At 34.4% G+C, this 18,118-nt stretch overlaps 1 protein-coding gene and 1 long non-coding RNA gene across 3 annotated transcripts in view; one reads left to right on the top strand and one right to left on the bottom strand.

The window, feature by feature from the left end:
* Positions 1 to 18,118, top strand: part of LOC146400418 (uncharacterized) — a 325,122-nt gene that overhangs the window by 110,997 nt on the left and 196,007 nt on the right. The window lies entirely within an intron of this gene.
* The window catches only part of LOC146400417 (uncharacterized), a 467,787-nt gene continuing 460,938 nt past the window's right edge, over positions 11,270 to 18,118 (bottom strand). Inside the window, exon 6 of the long non-coding RNA XR_014812376.1 lies at positions 11,270 to 12,298. This is a non-coding gene — a long non-coding RNA (uncharacterized LOC146400417). The remainder of the gene's footprint in view (positions 12,299 to 18,118) is intronic.

Below are 18,118 nucleotides of genomic sequence, written 5' to 3'. Positions count from 1 at the left end.
TTCAGTAGATCTGGCATCAGCTATTTAACAAAGCACTTTAAGTATTAAGACATTGCTACTGTTATTTGAACTTTCATAAGTTCTGTGAATACTTGCGTGAATACTTATATGGATATTTATATTTATTGGGTTAATATTAAAATATAACTGAAATAATAAAACAATTAGAGTATTAAGTAATATTAAAATACTTAATATATGGGAGTGATTTTCCATTCTTTAGTATCAAACAAGAAAAAAGCACTTATAATAGAATGTATTTTTTAAAATTAAATTATCAGACCAATAGAAGATAATACTTTGTACATATTTTAGGGCAGTTACATAATTGATTAGGATTTGCAGAATAATAAACACCAGAATTAAATAATATAAAAGGCCAGTTATATAATCTTAAATCACACATTGAAGTGTCAAATCAAAAAATAAGATGTAAAGCAGCAGTGGTTAAACCTTTGTGGAAAAGAAGACAAAATAATCATTTTGCACAAGATGTTACCTCACAAGCACATGCACATAATAAAATCAACTAGAAATTTATTAAAGATCAAATTTTTTTGTTGTTAGTGTTTTTAGGACAGGTAAATTGAAAATTAGTATTTCAAAATATCAGTAGATTTCCTACTAGTTACATAAAATAAAATGAAAACAAATAAGGCTTCTTCACAATAAAAATATAATATATAATGTATACATATACTAATACACCTAAAATGTTAAAACATTATACATTATATATAAATAAAAATCTGCAGCTTTATTTAGAGGTATAAAATGCCTGAATAAATAAATAGTACTTGAAATATATTCCAATTTCATTTTGTATATTAGCATCAGAAATTATTTTTATTCCTCTCAAGCATCTTAAATATTATTTAATAAACAAATACAAGAATGTAATGTATTGAGTCATACGTTCTTCATTGTTTTTAAAGGAATCATAAAGTAGTTTTTAGATGTTATCTTGAGACATACAATTTTCCTATACTTCTTAGAAAGTATGAGATCAGTTTTTAGCACCTGGCTCTCAGGGATTTATTTCACCATGCAAAGGGATAAAAGACTTGAACTACTTATTTACACCCTTAATACCTAACTAAGATTGAGCAATTTTTCATCATTATATGTGCATTTTTAGTTTTTCAGAATAACTATTTGCACAAATTAACATATTCTAAATTACTAAAAAAATCTCTTTTAAACATCTTATGTTTTTGTTTTTTCCAAATTTGCAAAAAAAATTCACATACAATTCTGATTTCCATATACAAGGAAATAGTTGTTACCATGATTAATATAAATTTCTAAATCATACCTGTCAAGAGTTTTCCTTAAAACATTCTCCAGAGGGAAGAACTGAACTATTTCTAGAAATTTTGATTCCGAAATTATGTTACATAGTTTTTTTTGTTTTTGTCGGAGTTTTTTTTTTTTAGATGAAAACTTCATAAGTGTAAATACTGTTCTCTACATCATTATGGTTGAGTCTTTAAGAAAACAAGGTAATTGTTTTTGTTGGTAAACATTTTTGTCTATTTCCTTCCTCTGCTGTAGAGCTCAATAAGAATGTGCCCTGTTGGGAATGCAAAGATTAACCTTTTGTACCAGGATACCTACAGAATGAATTGCTAGAGCAGACCACCTTGTAAAGGTACTGATGCCAGACCTCCCTGGAAAAAAGTTAATGATGTTTGCTAAAAGAAAAATACCCAGGAATCCCTAATTGTGAAATATTTTGTTAACAGGACATATGTAGTCTTTCTAGATATTTTATTGCCTTTAATATAGGAAGGTACACATTTATTGGGCATGACTGGCTAGAAAATGGGAGGGGTCGCATAAGCAATTTCTTATCTGTGTAATCAAAGGAGTATAAAATAGAGGAGTTACAAAACAGAAATGGCCTTGTGAGCATTTTCCACATGGACACTCAAAAATGGCCTTTAATCTGAAGCTAAATCATGTCGTATGCAGGAGAAAAGAGAATCTTGGAAACTGCCTCTGATAGTTTTAGGCTCCTCTGGGAAAAGATTGTGTAATCTGTGCTTGGTGCTTGCCTCTACCCTTTGCATCATTGTTAAAGTTTCAAGTTGGAAGAGATCTGTCACCAGAATATGCTTTGACATTTAAAACTTTGTGGAGAAAAAGATTGATAACAGCTGTAGGGATTACATCTTAGTTCCATGAATTGTAATGAATTACAATATCTGGCAGGAAAAAGGATAAGTTTTGAAGCATGGTGTAGATTTGATGCTGTAAATGGCTTCTTTAGTATGAACTGGTAGGGTTGGGTAGGGTAGAATAACAGCATACAAAGTATTACAGTGGGCAAGTCTTACCAATGGAATCAGGAGTAAATGATGTTAAACCCAGAGGAATCGGCCAAGAAAATAATCAGATAATGGCAAGCAAAAGAAAATTTAGCAAGCACTTATAATTTCATGGACTTTATTAGAAAACATGCTGAAAACTAGATTTTTATAGAAGGGCACTACAGTGGCCATGTGGGAAAAGAACAGAATCACTTTCACCCTTTAGTTACCCCAAATATTAACAGGTAGAGCCATGGTCAGGAGTCTTTAAAATCCACAGTATATTCTGTTAAAGAGCTGAGCCAGTTTACAGACAAACTAGTAGATGTCTGATAAATTCCTACTAGCAGGGAGTCTTAAGAAAAAATGAACAGGAGGGCATAGCACTAATTTTAAATACTGCCAATTAGGGTGGTATTTCTGTAGGGAGTATTAGGGTCATACAGAAAAACGAAACCAATAGGATGTTATATATATATATATATATATATATATATATATATATATATATATATACACATATATATATATATATACACACACATAGAGAGAAAGATATATTTTAAGAAATTTGGTTCATGAAATTGTGGAACCTTGCTAAACTCAAAATCTGTAAGGTAAGCAGTGAGCACAGGGAACTATATCCAATCTGTTGGGATAGAACATGATGGGAGATAGTATGAGAAAAAGAACATATATGTATGACTGAGTAACTTGGCTGTACAGCAGAGATTAGCACAACAGTGCAAATCAACCAGACATACATACATTCAACTATACTTAAATAAATAAACAAGTCTGCAAGGTAGACCAGCAGGATAGAGATGCAGAATTCTGCTGGCAGAATTCCTTCTTGCTCAGAGGAGGTCAGTCTTGTTCTATCAGCTATCTATCCTTCAGCTGATTGGTTGAGGGCCACCCACATTATAGAGTGTAATCCTGTGTCTGCACATGGAAAGAGAAAAATGATGTCTCTTCCTCTTCTTATAAGGACACCAGCCCTGCTGGATTTAAGGCTCTGCTTTTAAGACCGCAGTTAACCCTTATTACTTCCTTATAGGCCTTACCACCAAATGTAATCATAATGGAAGTTAGAACTCTAACTCCCAGTTGTAGGGGACACAATTCAGTTCATACAGTAGATATCAAGGATTAAACAGGGCAGTTCCCTTGTTGGCTTCATCTATACCTTGTATGGTAAAACTATTCCATAATTACAATACACTAAGGGTAATTAGTGTACTATAATAGATTTGGCAGACATCTCCTTTTTCCTTTCTATCTCATAGTCCACTAAGGCACAGTTTGCATTTTCATGGGAAAATGTTCAGTACATACTTATGGTTTTGTCATGAGTACATTTGAACTCGCAAGCATACTTTTATAATGAATAGCCTTTAAGAGTAACTTAGTGTAATACATAAATGATTGCCTTCTTGGGAAGTAGGTTAAAAGAAGTTAAGGATTCTAGACACCTATGTGACCATGTGACAAATAGAGGCTGCCGAACTTCATTGCAAGGAAACAAATTAAGGGCTAACCACAGTGAAAGTGGCTCCATTATCAAGCATCAGGAAAGTCCTTTAATTCTTTTCTTGTCCAATCCCATGATGTATTCCCTGGAATAGAGCAGATGGAAAGCTCTGGCTATAATGATGTTACTGTATGCCCTAGCAGTAAGCAGTACAGCCAGGCTAGAAAATCCTACTGGGAAGGGTATGGATGGAATGGGTAATAATGGAAAACAGGAGTTCAGTGCACACAAGAAGGGGCTGGGTTATTGTTCCAGGAAAGGATACACTAAAATCATTCCCAAGAGACAATCCCCAATTAAGAGATTAAGACTCTTAGTTATTTCCCTTAGATCTGGAGCTAACTGTTGATATTGGGAGAAGCTATCAGATATGTTTGCTGCAATTAAGGAAAGACAACTTCAGTTTTAACTCCAGTTAAGAAAGACAACTCATGCTGATTTACAGATTTTTGCCTTAATTCACCTGGATGATCTGTGGAAAAGTAACACAGAACCCACAGATATCTTTACTGATCTCATACGTGACCAAAACTACCATTTAGCTCATAATTTATAGACTGTTTTATGATTTTGTTAATCATACAACAAAAATAATACTCCTGAACTGCCTAGTGTAAAGCTTCTTGAACATCAAAGCATGCTATGTAGTTATGAATCAAGTTGACTCATCAAGACAGCTGCTTGGTTATATTTAGAAGCATATTGCTGGGACCTGCCATATTTGCTGGGGCTTGATGTGTTCTGTGAATGTGGGTGGAATTTCTTTAATAGCAGTAATAGAACCTGTGGAATTTTGTGGGAAATGGTCTTATGGATGGTATGGTAGCCGTGTATCATGTATGACTGTCTTTGCAGCTTTAGAAGGAACCACTATGGTGCAGCCCTTTGGCAGGCACAGTGTGAACTATAGAATAGAAGAAAATGATATTTTCATGTAGGTTGCAGTGTTCTTGAGTGTATATGCATACCTACGTATACCCATATAATGATTCCTCAAATGTAATAACAGATATTATGGTATGACTGCCAAAGACCAAACCAGGCCCCATGACCTTTTTTCCACCTGATTCTTGTCTTTAATACTTAATGTGATATCTAATCAAATAGAAGGGATTGTAAAACCTGAAGGGAAGGAGACATCAAATGCATGTGTGTCAGTTCCATTTGAGAGATGAATCAACTGAGTCTTAAAATTAAACAAAGAACTGTACTCATGTCTTCTTTGATTTAATAATTATTGAGTACTGATAGTGTGTAGATGCTGGGAATGCAGTGATGTAAAAGGCAGACATGGTATTTCTACTAGTTTTCATGGCTATTATAACATTTTGCTCCAAATTAGTGGCCGAAAACAACACAATTTTGTTAATTGTAGTTCTGAAGGTCAGAAGTCTGAAATAGGTCAATGAGGTGGCAAGGTTCTGTTCCTTTCTGGATGCTCTAGGCAAGAATTTGTTTTGTTTTTCTTTTCCAGCTTCTAGCCACCTACTTTCCTTGCCTCATACTGCTCTTCTTTTTTTAAAGCCAGCAACAGATGGTTGAGTCTCTCACATCACATCACTCTAACAGGGATTCCTCTGTCTCCCTCATCCACAGTCAAGGACCCCTGTGATCACAGTGGACATGCCCATGTAGTCCGGGAAAAGTTCATGAAGGTTAGCTGATTAGCAACTTTAATTTCATATGCGACTTCAACTCCCCATTGCCGTGTAGTATAACGTATTCATAGATTCTTGGGATTAAAATTTTTTGGGAGGAGACATAATTCTGCCTGTTACAGTATTACCCATAAAGTCTGAAGGCACACTAATTTTATATTCATCTTTCTGACTCTAATGGCTTAATTTAATAGCCACATAATGTTTTTGTTGCTTCAAACATGTATTATACAAAAGAAATTAATAATCTTACATTTCAGTGCCAGTCTATAAATTATCATTTGTATGTTTTGCAATTTGTTTGTTGCCAACAACATTATAGTACTAAGTGACCTCTCTGTAGCATAAGCAAGGCAAGTTAGGATGGTATAATTTTTGTGTCTATTTTAAGAAGGAGGAAGTAACTATGGCACAGAAGAGTTTTGTGATTATTCCAGTCACAGGATTAGGAATTTTGGGGCTAAAAACTGTAGTTTTCTGATTTTAAAGCCTTTGTATTCTAATCTAGCTTCAGATGTTCTATTTATTTTCATAGTTTTGACATCCATTAATCTTTATATGGTAGGTAGGGATATTCCATACCTATTAAGGAAAGCCACAGGTTATTTCCTTCAATTAAACTTCCTAGATCTGACTCATCCAAAACTAGTCTTTCTTCTTTCTAAAGTCCCATAGTTTTCATATTTATGGAAAGGACTTTGGATAATGTGGATCATATTGTTTCAAAGGGGTAACTTATAACTTCACAAACCGTGTATAACATTATGCACTCAGAGCAGCTAATTCAATACAGTTTTATAGGTTTCAGTAATAGCTTAAAAACTTTTACCTTTTTTATTTAAATGACACAGTCTTGCCCAACTTTGAAAATCCATAAAGTTGGGAAGAATTATTTTTATTTACCATGTGAATTCAGGAAGTCAAGACAGACTTGCTAATTCTTGTTATCCTCACCAGTTTTTGTTTTGTTTTGTTTTTTTTTAACTCTGAACAAAGAGGTTGTCTTATTCTGTGCCTTTTACTTGAAAAAGACCAAGCATAAAGCATTTGTGAAAGAAAAAATTAGGCCTTTTCAAAGAATGATGTAGGCAATTGTGCTGCTTGTCACATGCTTATGTCTTCTCTATTACTTATCTCTTTGGTGATTATTTGCAAAAATAGTGGAGATGGGATATCACATTTTAACTTATCATCTTGTAAGCAACCTAGAAAAAAAAGATATTGATAGTGTAACAAGTTTCAACAAAAGCAGCAATAGTTTACTATCCAAAAGGGAATACTTTTTCGTGCTGAATTATTTTCAAGATCATTAAGAAATAGAAATATTTTAAAGCTCATATTTAGATGTCAGCAGTATTGATTTAACAAGAATTTTACCTTCATATTATTTCTTATATAAAAGATTGAACACTTAGGTATTTTCATGTAGGTTATTCTTAAATATCAGGACAAATGAGATTATAATATAGCTTGTTGCTGGATAAATTAATTCAATACAAAAAACAAAAAATAGAACAAATAGCATGCAGGTTTTCACTTTTTCTCCTTTTCCCCTTTTCCATATATGTAAAAATTGGTTTCTCACCTTGGAAGAGGATTTGATGGATGTATATAATTAATATAAAATATAAAAATGAAAATAGAAAATAGATTTTACTATTGAGAACTCCAGCTGTTGAGATATCAGAAACCCAAAACAGTTTATCCCCCTTCTTCTTTTTCAGAGTCCTAAGTTTTTCACACATTATCTGAAATAACTTTTACATTTTGTTTTTATTTGTGTTGATGTCTGCTCCGTTGTATCACAGATAACCTTATAACATGACTGCTGATGTCCCATCATTTCTGCCCCTGGGAAGTACTACATTACGGCATGTTGTTACTGTTATTCCAAGGCTCCCATGGTCACCATCAACTCAGACTCCCATAACTCTTCCTGATGTTATATAGAGATTCAGGTTGTCTTAACCTATGTCGTGTTAACTCCTCATACCCAATCTCTTAGGTCAACTAATGTTAAACTATTTGATTTCATAGCTGCTCTTGTTGCCCTTCCTGAATTAAGGGAGACCCCTCTCCCAATTGATTTAAACATGTGGTCACATTCCCCAAATGATACTCTTGAGTGTATTAAAGAGGTTATATTATTATGCTATTTTTATGTACCTTCATTTGACTCCCTTACTCAAAAGCAGTGAAATAACTTTGCTCAGAAAATGAGTGGCATTGCATATTTGAATGCCCTAGATTATATACCGAAATACACACATGTAAATACAAGACTCATAGTCCCAGAAACAGCTGTAGGGCATTAATTCTCTCTTACCAGAGAGTATATTAAGAGAGGTTCATATGAAGATCTTACTTCTTAAGTATTCATTACAATATTTATATATCTCTCCATTGACAAGCATACCAAAATGATGATAAGGCATAATCGTGGAGTGATTAGTAGACCAGGTTCAGAGGTGGGTCTTCTCAATTGAATCCAGGGTGTACTCTTTCCTATCTAGCTCTTTGAGGCACATTCCTTGAACCCCATATGCTTAAGTTTCCTTATCAGAAAACCTGCATACTAAGAAACTAAGGTAATAAAAAGAAGTTGTGATGTATAGTATGCTTTAAAATATCTGGCATATTAAGTGCTCAGTAAATGTCAGTTACTTTTATTAGCTCCAAGGTCAAAATAAAGTCTTCTGAAACATGATTTTTACCATTTTGTTATGTAAATTATCAATGAAACCAAAATTTTAATTAAATGTTCACAGTGATATCAGCACTTTATTAGGCATCATGAGCTCATGTGAAGTTTCTAAATTAGCACATGCTACATACAAAACTTGGCATTATTAACTTGCTGGGATCGGCTAGAATGATTTCTTAGAATGAATTCAGCTCAACCATATTGCAACTCCACACGCTGCACAACAGATTCTCTGGGAAGGACATGTGTGCAGGTTCAGTGCCAGCCAGATAACCACTTACTCCCTGTATGCTGGACTAAAGTAGAATCACTGTCAGCAGGGAAGATTGATGAGACATCCCTGAGATTCATTGTGGAAGAGTTTCAGGCAGACATAGACTTTGTCTGCTAGGAAACTGTGTCTTTTGGCAGACCAATGAAGCAGACAATTGCCATTTGGAGCCAAGTGTCTTGAAGCTGATGAAAGAAGAAACAGGGCCTGCAACAATAATATGTTGTATCAAGCATGACTCTCCACTAGATGGATGAACACAACCAGTGCGGAGACCACTGAGAGATGCTGCAGGCCCTAGGTCATGTGGACAGAATCACTATTGAACATGACATTACTACTTACTTGCAATCATGTGGCATGTTGCAACTAACAAAGCAATTTCCTAAGAGTTATCCCACTAGATCCTTATAATAATACTATGAGCTAGATTGACAGTTCTCATTTTGCAAACTGGAAAAGTGAAGCTAAGAGAGTTCAAGTTAGGGGCACAGTTCAGGAGCTACTAAACATCCAAACTATATCTAAAGCCAGATTTTTTTAGTCTTACAAATTCCTTTTATTACACCGTCTTTTATTATAATGTGAGAAAACAACTGTGAATGCATCAATAAGCAATGACACAGATAAGGAAAAGTAATAAAAGTAAACATTACACAGCATAGAAGAAATCAAGGTGCCAGGAATTATGATTATTGACAGTGCTTCAGACTGAATCTTTAGATGCATTCTTCTCAGTCAATAAAAGGGTTTTTATTCTAGCAAATAAAGGACATTTATCCATACTCAAAATTTCTGTCCATCTAGTATGTAGACAGTATTACTTATCTTTGGAAAATTTAATTTTACAAGTAGTCATTAAGTGGTAATTAGATGGTTCAGTAAAATGTACTAAATGGTTTTGGTAGGGTTTACCTGTGCAATTTTTACATCTGTTAGTTAGCATAGAAAGAACCTTTTTAAAACCTCTATGTGTAATACATGGAATATGTTTCCTCTTGCCTGAGACATCATTTATAGCTGCTCTATTTATAAGCTCTTTGGATTGTACATGGGGCTATGTACATACCCCTATACCTTCACCAAAATGAAGAAATAGTCCTTAAAGCATTCTCTATTGCTGATTCTCCTTGCTTTTAGGAATAAGTTTTTTGGTGTTTTGTTTCCAGTAGTTCTCTGAACTATGCGAACTCACCACTGGAAGGAAAAGGGATATAATTTTGGCCTAGGGAGGATATAGCTTAAGGAAATAAACTTAATTGGGTTAATAAAATTTCTAGGAATCAAAAAGCACTTTTCCTCTAATCTCTTCTCAGCATGGATAGAGTTACAGCTCATTGAGCAGATTTTTTCCCTCTGCTGGTTGCATCTTGTAATAGGACCTTGACTTGCCACTTTACCTATCTGGGCTGCAGGTTACTATCCTGAGAAATGTGAATGGTTCTTTTAATGTAAATTTTAGGCTTTTAAACATAGATTTACAAATTAGGTCATCTTTAAAATTTTGGAAAAATAGAATCTACTTTAACACAAATTTTTGATAAATTAAGATATTAACATCACTTAAATAAATTGGCAATGTATTTCTTCCTGTTTTTAACAGCCATGATATTTCTCATCCAGTACAAAACTCTCAAATTCCTACAACTCTGCAGAATCCTAAACATCTTTTCAATGGTAAACCTTGAGTGCTTTTGAGTATAAAATGAATATATTCTCACTGATATCTCTGTAGAAGGTAACTCTTGGCTTCATTTAGCTTCACCACCTCTATACGTCATTCTTTCCATGTCGTATTCCAGAACTTGTGTTCTTATGTCTATCTCTATATAGTTGCTGCTGCTGTGCTTTTAAGGGGTTTTATTGCAGAATAATAAGTAGTTTTAAATATATATACAAAAGTTTTCATTGCTTTCTTTCCACAAATTATGGAAATGAATACTTTGCACTCACATTTCCCTGTACTAAATTGTAAGATCCTATGTTCTGAATCTTACTTACATTTTATTCCATTATATTTTTAAAATTTCCTTGAAACCCAAAATTGTTAGACTGACATGACACCAATTGTATTTACTTTATATACTGATTTATGGAAAATAAGTATTATTATACTCATCAGTTCTCTCATGTAGGAATATAATGAATCTCTGACTTTGTTACAATTTCTTGTGCACTTAAGGTTTTTAAAATAATCTCTTAACATATGCTCTGCTACTATTTGTTTTTTTAGGGCCACACCTGCAGCATAATGGAGGTTCCCAGGCTAGGGGTCAATCAGAGCTGCAGCTGCTGGCCTACGCCACAGCCACAGCAACGTGGGATCCGAGCCACATCTGTGACCTACATCACAGCTCATGGCAACACCAGATCCTTAACCCAATGAGTGAGGCCAGGGATCAAACCTGTGTCCTCATGGATACTAAGATGGTTTGTTACTGCTGAGCCACAACAGAACCTCCATCTCTGGCACTATTTGGATATATATTAAAAGATTCTCTGGGGGAGTTTTCATTGTGGCCCAGCAGAAAGGAATCTGACTAGGAACCATGAATTTGTGGGTTCAGTCCCCGGCTTCACTCAGTGAGTTAAGGATCCGGAATTACCTTGAACTGTGGTGTAGGTTGCAGACGCAGCTAAGATCTGGCACTGCTGTGGCATCAGCCGGCTGCTACAGCTCTGATTAGACCCCTAGCCTGGGAACCTCCATATGCATGGTGCAGCCCTAAAAAGACAAAAAAAAAAAAAAAATGCTCTGTGTACTAGTATCGCAAAATTTTAAAGATATACTTTTTTCTTAACTGAATGAATTTTATTATATTTATAGTTGTACAACAATCATCACAACCCAGTTTTATAGCATAAAAAGATCTTAAAGCTGGAGTTCCCGTCGTGGCGCAGTGGTTAACGAATCCGACTAGGAACCATGAGGTTGCGGGTTCGATCCCTGCCCTTGCTCAGTGGGTTAGCGATCCGGCGTTGCTGTGAGCTGTGGTGTAGGTTGCAGACGCGGCTCGGATCCTGCGTTGCTGTGGCTCTGGCGTAGGTCGGTGGCTACAGCTCCGATTCAACCCCTAGCCTGAGAACCTCCATATGCCGCGGGAGCGGCCCAAGAAATAGCAACAATAACAACAACAACAACAACAAAGACAAAAGAAAAAAAAAAAAAAAAAAGATCTTAAAGCTTATTCTTATCATTTAAATTTTTAAATTTTAGTATGAATAAATGTTTATATTCTCTGATGTTTCCATATTTGTAGAATAAGTACCAAATTTTGATATTTAAAAACTCTCATTATATTCTTAGTTTTATTTATTCATTCCATTGATTTTTCTAAATAATCCTTTTATACACTTGTAAATTATTTTGTCCTTTTTTTCTCTCCAATAACTATACATTTATTTTCCTTTAAAATAGCATTTGTTAGAACTTTCAAAACAATTTTAAGCAATACTGTCAAAAGATGTCACTTTTGTTATGTTTATAACTATAGTAGGAATGTCCATGGATTTTAATTACATATCATGTTGACCATTGCATGAAAAGTTTTTTTTCATTCTGCAATCTAGTCAGCCCCAACTCCTTACCAGTTCCTAGTTGGCTATGTGTGGTATAGTAACTGCTTTAAAAAATACATCAAAAATGTTTAGTGGGTCAAACAGAATAGAAGTCCATTTTTTCTTCTCATAGCAACACTGAGTGAGCTTCAGAGTTAGTGGGGTTGTCCTCCTTAATGAAGTTATTAAGGCTTCAAGGCTGATGGAGCCATCATTCTCATGTAACTTCAAAGTCATCCTGAAGGTTTAATCTCTTCCAGGCTGAAAAGGGATTAGAACAAGGTGTAGTGGTCATAAGAATTTCAATGGCTAAGTCTTCAAAAGATGTACATATCTCTTACTCATATTCTGCTAGCTATAATTCAGTCACAGCATTCACTTATTACTGGAAGGAGATTAGAATTCCCAGGAATAATAGAAGATAAACTTGAAGAGAAGCTACCAATCTCTGTTGTAGAGCTCACAGGAGAGACTTACACAAGTTTAGTATCTCAGTTTCTCTCCTCATCCCTCTCCCTTTATCTCACTCCTTTCGTCCCACAGACTCCATGCTGACAGGAAGGAAGCCCAAATGGATGGACTATATGGAGATGTTCTGGCTAATAGCTCCAACTAAAGTCTCAGCTAACTACCAGTAGCAACTGCCATATATGTGACTTAATAAGCTATCATATGATTCCTGCCCCCAGCACTTATGTCCTCCAGCTGAGAGTCCAGAAAGCAACAAAGAAAAGCTGTCTTTACTGTGTCTTTACTATGCCCCGATTGACTTCCTAATCCACAGAATGGATTCCTAATCCACAGAATGATGATTGGTCATTTAATGCCATGATGTATTGAGGCATTTTATTACTACACTGGCCTCATAATTGGAATATCAGCAGTAAGACAATTCCCTAGTAATAATTAAATATTGGTACATATTCTCATTGAAAAACTTAGCTGTATTGTTCACCTCATTTGCAACTTCTTAATATTATTATTGAAATGTTCTATATGAAAATCATTAATTTCAAAACTACTTAATATTTTGTGGGCAAGAAGTTCTCTTAGTTTCCACCATATTCTCACTATAGAATTAGTTTCTAAGCAAGACTTTCAAAAGGATTAAATGATAAGAGATCCATAAAGAGTTTGGTTCTGTTGGGTTGTAGATAGTAGGCTTTTAATGGTAGTTATCATTAATACAACAAAATAAATTATTTTCATCAGATGTGTAGATTTAACCTTAGGATTCTTTACTGTTAAAGAACTACATGTCCACGATAATATTCAAACTCTTCAAACACCCACTCACTCCAGTGACAATAAAATTTATTTTAAGAACATTTTGAATTTAAAGGATGTTAATTTTAATGTTCTTATCTTTCATATACTAACACTCTAGCCTTCAGAGTCAATTACAAGTCCATTATTCACAAGAATTTTTACTGACATTACTCCCACACATGTTAAAAATTATGTTTACCCAGAGTATGTTTGAAAGAAAAAAATATAATAAATCCAAACTATTCTCCAGGAGAGAGAGAATCAGTTTGAACAGAAAGAAGCACACTTCTTGTGTTGTTAAGAAAATAAGTTATTAGATTTAACTTAAGTTCTCAGGTGTCAGTAAAATGCTAAAAGACAAGCCTCACAGCTGAGAATTTTCTTGACAATTAGATGCCAAGATGTCAAATGTCAGACCATTTCCAATGTCAGGAAGCAAGCAGAAATAATCTTTCTCCTAGTATATGGCTAATTCCACATGGTACAGGCTAAATAATCATTGAGAATACAATAATCCACTGGTAATGATGACCAATCTTAAAATCTTTTCTAGAACATTTTTTGTTTTATCGCTTCCACCTGTAGTAAAGCCATTGGTTGAACAAAATATTTTCCTGTAGACTTTTTGTACTCCCAGCTCAATGTGTAGAATTAAAATGCAGTTAAACCAATGAAACCTAAATAAACAGGGTGGCGTTTGGGACTTCATGAGAAGAAAGGATCAGAGGATTCCCTACACATGAAGTGAACATTTGATAAATTAGAATGAATCAAAATAGAAAGAAAATTTTTCAAAGAATGGAACTAATATGGATGTGATCAAACAAGACAGTAGCTAAAATTAACATTATAATTTTTCATTTAATGTAATTGCCACACATTTATATTATAGCGGTAAATAGTTTTCCTGGGACTCAGGTACTAATCAATCATTCCATTGTTCTTTTTTCTTTTTTCTTTTTTTTTTTTTCCCTTGGAGTATAATTAACATACAATGAACAGCACACATTAAAAGGGCCCAACTAGGTAAGGGTGATACACACCAGTGAAATTATTACAGCAATCCACATAGAGATTGTATCCATCACCCCTAATAGTTTCTTCAGATACTTTTATAATCAATTACCTTCCCTTTCCTCCTGTGCTTTCTACTGCCTGGGTCCCCTGACATACACGGATGTCCTTTATATCAGTATAGATTATTTTGAATTTTCTGTATTTTTATATAAATGGAATCTTTTGGTATGTACCTTGTTTAAATTTGGATTTTTCTACTTGGCATAATGATTTTGAGTTTCGTTCATGCTGCTGTATTATCAACAGTCCATGTTTTATTGCTGAATAGTTTTCCATTGTGTCAATATACTTTAATTTATGAGTTCATTCACCAGTAGATACTTTGAGCTCTTTCTAATTTTTAGGTATTGCAGTGTTGTCATGAACATTTATATACATGTCTTTGAATGCCCAGTGGTTTTCATTTACTTTAGATAAATAACTGGGAGTAGAATGGCAAGATAGCAGATGTAGAATCAACTTTTAAAGAAACTACTAAACTCTTTCACAATATAGTTGTATTATTTTATATCTGCATGGGAAATGTAAGAAAATTGCAGCTCCTTCACATCTTTACTAGCACTTAGTATATAGTTGGTCATTCTGATAGGTGTGTGGTGGTATCTCATTGTGATTTTAATAGTTATAGTTACTGATCATTTTTAATATGCTTATTTTTCAACCTAATACTTTCTTGGGTTAACTATCACTTCAAATATTTTGTTCATCTTAAGTTGGGCAGCATCTTTATTTGAGAATTCATTATATTATAGATATGTGTACAAGTTTGCTCTTCTGTTACAAACTGTTCAACTCGTTTTTATTTTTTTTAGAATCATCTTGTAAATTTCAATAGTAAATGATTACTGGAGAGAATTAACATTTTAGAAATTTGAGTCTTTCAACCCATGAATATGTACATCTCTTAATTTATTAAACATCTTTAATTTCTCTCATGTAATTTCTAGTGTTCACTGTGTATGTCTTACACATTCCTTATCCATTTTATTCTTAAGCTTTTCATATTTAGATACTATTATCAGTAGTACTTTTTTATATTTCAGTATCCTTACTAATTTTCCACCTTTTGCTCTTTCATTTGTTAGGGAAAAGGAATTGAAATCACTGACTATAATTGTAAATTAATATACTTCCCTATGAAGTCCTATCAGTTTTTGCTTTAAATTGTTTTGTTTTGTTTTGTTTTTTGTCTTTTTGCCACTTCTTGGGCCGCTCCTGCGGCATATGGAGGTTCCCAGGCTAGGGGTCCAATCGGAACTGTAGCCGCTGGCCTACACCAGAGCCACAGCAACACAGGATCTGAGCCATGTCTGCGACCTACACCACAGCTCACGGCAACGCCGGATCCTTAACCCACTGAGCAAGGCCAGGGATCGAATTCGTTAACCACTGAGCCATGACGGGAACTCCCTGCTTTAAATATTTTGTTTTTAGGGTCATAAACATTTTTTTGATGTAGACTCTTTTTGTTAACTTTTTTATTATAGTGGATTCACAATGTTCTTTCAATTTCTGCTGTATAGCAAAGCGACCTGGATGACATACACACACACACACACACACACACACACACACACACACATTATTTTTCTAAATGATTGGATGTAGTTCCCTGTGCTATATAGTAGAATCTCATTGCTTATCCACTCCCAATGCAAGAGTTTGCATCTACTAAATCCAAACTCCCATTCCATCCCACACCCTGTTCCTCCCCCTTGGCAACCACAAGTCTGTTCAACATGTCCATGAGTTTGTTTCTTTTCTATAGATAGATTCATTTGTGCCATAAATTATATTTTTGATATAATTAATATCACATGGTATTTGTCTTTCTCTTTCTGATTTCACTTAGTATGAGTGTCTCTATTTTCATATATATTGTTGTAAATGGCATTATTTTGTTATTTTTATGGCTAAGCAGTATTCCATTGTGTATATGTACCACATTTTCTTAATCCATTCATCTGTCAATGGACATTTAGGTTGTTTGCATATCTTGGCTATTGTGAATAGTGCTGCAGTGAATCTAGGGGAGCATGTATCCTTTTGAGTGAAAGTTTTGTCCAAATAGGTGCCCAGGAGTGGGACCACTGCCTCATATGGTAGTTCTATATTTAGTTTTCTGAGGTACTGCCATACTGTTTTCCACAGTGGTTGTATCAATTTACATTCCCACTGAAGGAATGGTTCCTTTCTCTCCACCCCCTCTCCAGCATTCGTTATTTGTAGACTTATTAATAGTAGCCATTCTTACCTGTGTGAAGTGGTACCTCACAGTACCTCACAGTACCTCACATTGTAGTTTTAATTTGCATTTCTCTAATAATTAGTGTTGTCGAGCATATTTTAATGTGCCTGTTAGCCATCCATATATCTTCTTTGGAGAAAGGTCTATTTGGGTCTTCTTCCCTTTTTTTGAATTGAATTGTTTGGGGTTTTTTTTGCTGTTGAGTTATATGAGTTGTTTGTGTATTCTGGAGATTAAGCCCTTGTTGGTTGCATCATTTGGCACTGTTTTCTCCAGTTTTGTAAGTTGTCTTTTTTTTTTTTATAGTTTCCTTTGCTGTAAAAAATCTTGTCAGTTTGATTAGGTCCCATTGGTTTATTTTTTCTTTTATTTCTGTTGCCTTAGGAGTCTGTCCTAAGACATTTGTATGGCTGATGTCAGAGAATGTTTTGGGTATGTTCTTTTCTAGGAGTTTGATGGTGTCTTGTCTTACATTTAAACCTTTAAGTCATTTTGAGTTTATTTTTGTGCATGGTGTGAGGGTGTGTTCTAGTTTCATTGATTTGCATGCGGCTGTCCAGTTTTCCCAGCACCACTTACTGAAGAGACTTTTTCCCATTTTATATTCTTGCCTCCTTTGTTAAAGATTAATTAACCATAGGTATCTGGGTTTATTTCCCTCTTCTCTATTCTGTTCCATTAGTCTGTATGTCTGTTTTGGTACCAGTACCACACTGTCTTGATTACTGTAGCTTTGTAATATTGCCTGAGGTCTGGGAGAGTTATGTATCCTGCTTGTTCGTTTGTTTATCTTCAGGATTGCTTTGGAAATTCTGGCTGTTTTGCTGTTGAGTATAAATTTTTGGATTGTTTGTTCTAGTTCTTTGAAAATGTCATGGTTAAAATAATAAGATTGCATTAAATCTGTAGATTGTTTGGGGTCCTAAGGCCATTTTAAAATATTAATTCTTCTAATCTAGCATGGAATACCTTTCCATTGCTTTGAATCCTCTTTAATTTATTTGATTAATATTTTATAGTTCTCAGCATGTAAGTATTTCACCTCCTTTGTCAGGCTTATTCCTATGTATTTGAGTTTTTGAATTGCAATTTTAAAAGGTATTTTTATATTCCTTTTCTAATATTTCATTGTTAGTATACAGAAATGCAACCGATTTCTGAATGTTAATCTATGATCCTGCTACTTTGCTGAATTTGTTGATCAGTTTTAGTAGTTTTTGTACAGAGTCCATAGGGTTCTCTATCTATAGTATCAGGTCATCTGCAAATGGTTATAATTTTACCTCTTTTTGTCTAATTTGGATCATTTTATTTCTTTTGTTTGTCTGTTTGTTGTGACTAGGACTTCCAATAACATGTTGAATAAAAGTGGTGAGAGTCGGCATCCTTGTTGTGTTCCAGATTTTAGTGGAAAGGCTTTCAACTGTTCTCCATTGAGAATTATATTGGCTGTGGGTTTGTTCATAAATGACTTTTATTATGTTAAG

This window comes from Sus scrofa, chromosome 8 (assembly GCF_054392235.1).
Source record: "Sus scrofa isolate SSC_HxYL_T2T_F1_AM1 chromosome 8, Sscrofa_HxYL_maternal_Yorkshire_Landrace_v2.0, whole genome shotgun sequence".
Taxonomy (NCBI): domain Eukaryota; kingdom Metazoa; phylum Chordata; class Mammalia; order Artiodactyla; family Suidae; genus Sus; species Sus scrofa.
This window is presented reverse-complemented; position numbering and strand designations above follow the sequence as displayed.